Source organism: Arachis hypogaea, chromosome 2 (genome assembly GCF_003086295.3).
Source record: "Arachis hypogaea cultivar Tifrunner chromosome 2, arahy.Tifrunner.gnm2.J5K5, whole genome shotgun sequence".
Taxonomy (NCBI): Eukaryota; Viridiplantae; Streptophyta; class Magnoliopsida; order Fabales; family Fabaceae; genus Arachis; species Arachis hypogaea.
The window spans coordinates 75,615,798-75,619,417 of NC_092037.1; the positions used below are offsets into that span (position 1 = coordinate 75,615,798).

At 33.8% G+C, this 3,620-nt stretch overlaps 1 non-coding gene across 1 annotated transcript; it reads right to left on the reverse strand.

Moving 5' to 3' along the window:
* Positions 1–3,055: 3,055 nt before the first annotated feature.
* On the reverse strand, positions 3,056–3,159 carry LOC112765743 (small nucleolar RNA R71). Its single transcript, XR_003183896.1, has one exon. It is a non-coding gene; the product is annotated as a small nucleolar RNA R71 (small nucleolar RNA).
* Between the last annotated feature and the right edge of the window lie 461 nt (positions 3,160–3,620).

The following is a 3,620-nucleotide window of genomic DNA, read 5'->3' on the forward strand; positions in this document are numbered from 1 at the left end:
GATCGGTCTTATTCCCTATTTTCGAATTCACATGCTGTTTGGTGAGGCTGGCCATTCGGCCATGCCTGGACCTTTATCACCTATGTATTTTCAATGGTGGAGTTTCTACACACCATAGATTAAGGTGTGGAGCTCTGATGTACCTCGAGTATTACTGCAATTACTACTATTTTCTATTCAATTCATGCTTATTCTTGTTCTAAGATATTCATTCGCACTTCAACCTGATGAATGTGATGATCCGTGACACTCATCACCATTCTCAACCTATGAACGCATGCCTGACAACCACCTCTGTTCTACTTTCGATTGAATGAGTATCTCTTGGATTCCTTAATCAGATTCTTCGTGGTATAAGCTAGAATCCATTGGTAGCATTCTTGAGAATCCGGAAAGTTTAAACTTTGTCTGTGGTATTTCGAGTAGGATTCAGGGATTGAATGACTGTGATGAGCTTCAAACTCACGAGTGTTGGGCGTAGTGACAGACACAAAAGAATCACTGGATTCTATTCCGACATGATCGAGAACCGACAGATGATTAGCCGTGCTGTGACAGAGCATTTGGACCATTTTCACTGAGAGGACGGGAGGTAGCCATTGACAATGGTGAAACCCAACATACAGCTTGCCATGGAAAGGAGTAAGAATGATTGGATGAAAGCAGTAGGAAAGCAAAGATTCAAGAGGGATAAAGCATCTCCATTCACTTATCTGAAATTCCCACCAATGATTTACATAAGTATCTCTATCTTTATTCTACGTTTTATTTATCTTTATATTCGAAAACCATTATAACCATTTGAATCCGCCTGACTGAGATTTACAAGATGACCATAGCTTGCTTCATACCAACAATCTCCGTGGGATCGACCCTTACTCACGTAAGGTATTACTTGGATGACCCAGTGCACTTGCTGGTTAGTTGTGCGAAGTTGTGACAAAGTGTGATTCACGTTTGAGAGCTCCAAATCTATTGGCGCCATTGTTGATGATCACAATTTCGTGCACCAAGTTTTTGGTGCCGTTGCCGGGGATTGTTCGAGTTTGAACAACTGACGGTTCATCTTGTTGCTCAAATTAGGTAATTTTCTTTTCAAAAAGTTTTCAAAAATCTTTGAAAATTTTTCTTTGTTTTCATTTTTCCAAAAAGTAATTTTCGAGAAAATCCAAAAAAAATCATAAAATAAAAAAAATCAAAAATATTTTTGTGTTTCTTGTTTGAGTCAAGTGTCAATTTCTAAGTTTGGTGTCAATTGTATGTTTTTAAAATTTATGCATTTTTCCGAAAAATTCATGCATGGTGTTCTTCATGATCTTCAAGTTGTTCTTGGTAAGTCTTCTTGTTTGATCTTCATATTTTCTTGTTTTGTGTCTTTTGTTGTTTTTCATATGCATTTTTGCATTCATAATGTCTAAGCATGAAAAATTTCTAAGTTTGGTGTCTTGCATGTTTTTCTTTTCTTGAAAATTTTTCAAAAAATAAATCTTGATGTTCATCATGATCTTCAAAGTGTTCTTGGTGTTCATCTTGAAATTCATAGTGTTCTTGCATGCATCATGTGTTTTGATTCATAATTTTTATGTTTTGGGTCGTTTAGTTGTTTTTCTCTCTCATCATTAAAAATTTAAAAATAAAAAAAATATATTTTCTTTATTTTTCTCATAAATTTCGAAATTTTGGGTTGATTTAGTCAAAAAATTTTAAAATAAATTGTTTTTTGTTAGTCAAGTCAAGATTTCAATTTTAAAAATCTTATCTTTTAAAAACTTTTTCAAAAATCAAATCTTTTTCATTTTTCTTACTAATTTTCAAAAATTTTAAAATTGATTTTCAAAATCTTTTTCTTATCTTTATTTCATAATTTTCAAAAACTTTACTAACAATTAATGTGATTGATTCAAAAATTTGAAGTTTGTTACTTTCTTGTTAAGAAAGGTTCAATCTTTAAATTCTAGAATCATATCTTTTAGTTTCTTGTTAGTCAAGTAATCAATTTTAATTTTAAAAATAAAATCTTTTTAATTTCCTTTTCAAATCTTTTTTTTTCAAAATATCTTTTTAATCATATCTTTTTAATCATATCTTTTTTTCAAAATCAATTTTAAAAATATTTTCTAATTCCTTATCTTTTCAAAATTGATTTTCAAATCTTTTTCAACTAACTAATTGACTTTTTGTTTGTTTCCTATTTTTTTCAAAACCATCTAACTACTTTTCTCTCTCTAATTTTCGAAAATTCCTCACCCTTTTTTCAAAATTCTTTTTAATTAACTAATTATTTTAAATTTTAATTTTAATTTTATTTCTTCTCTTAATTTTCGAAAATCACTAACCAATTTTTCAAAAACATTTAGTAACACTTCTCTTCATCTAAAAATTCGAACCCTCTCTCCCCGTTTGTGTTCGAATTTTTCTCCTCCTTCTTCTATTCTTGTCTTCTTCTGCTCACATAAAGGAATCTCTATACTGTGACATAGAGGATTCTTTTTTCTTTTCTATTTTCTTCTTTTTTCATATGAGCAGGAGCAAGGACAAGGACATTCTTGTTGAAGCAGATCCTGAACCTGAAAGGACTCAGAAGAAGAAGCTAAGAGAAGCTAAAGCACAACAAATCAGAGAAAACCTTACAGAGAATCTTGAAAAAGAAGACATGGCCGAACCCAATAATAATGGTGGAGGCGTAAGGAGGATGCTTGGTGATTATACTACACCTATTTCTAATTTTTATGGAAGAAGCATCTCAATCCCTGCCATTGGAGCAAACAATTTTGAGCTGAAACCTCAACTAGTTGCTTTAATGCAACAGAACTGCAAGTTTTATGGACTTCCATCAGAAGATCCCTATCAGTTTTTAACTGTATTCTTATAGATCTATGATACTATTAAGACTAATGGAGTAGATCCTGAGGTCTACAGGCTCATGCTTTTCCCCTTTGCTGTAAAAGATAGAGCTAGAACATGGTTGGACTCTCAACCTAAAGATAGCCTGGACTCTTGGGATAAGCTGGTCACGGCCTTCTTGGCCAAGTTCTTTCCTCCTCAAAAGCTGAGCAAGCTTAGAGTGGATGTTCAGACCTTCAAGCAAAAAGATGGTGAATCCCTCTATGAAGCTTGGGAAAGGTACAAGCAGTTGACCAAAAAGTGTCCTTCTGGCATGATTTCAGAGTGGACCATTTTAGATATATTCTATGATGGTTTATCTGAGCTTTCTAAGATGTCACTGGACCATTCTGCAGGTGGATCCATTCACCTAAAGAAAACGCCTGCAGAAGCTCAAGAACTTATTGACATGGTTGCAAATAACCAATTCATGTACACCTCTGAGAGGAATCCTGTGAGTAATGGGACACCTCAGAAGAGGGAAGTTCTTGCAATTGATGCTCTGAATGCCATATTGGCTCAGAACAAAATGTTGACTCAGTAAGTCAACATGATTTCTCAGAGTCTGAATGGATGGCAAAATGCATCCAACAGTACTAAAGAGGCATCTTCTGAAGAAGAAGCTTATGATCCTGAGAACCCTGCAATAACAGAGGTAAATTACATGGGTGAACCCTATGGAAACACCTATAATTCCTCATGGAGAAATCACCCAAATTTCTCATAGAAGGATCAAC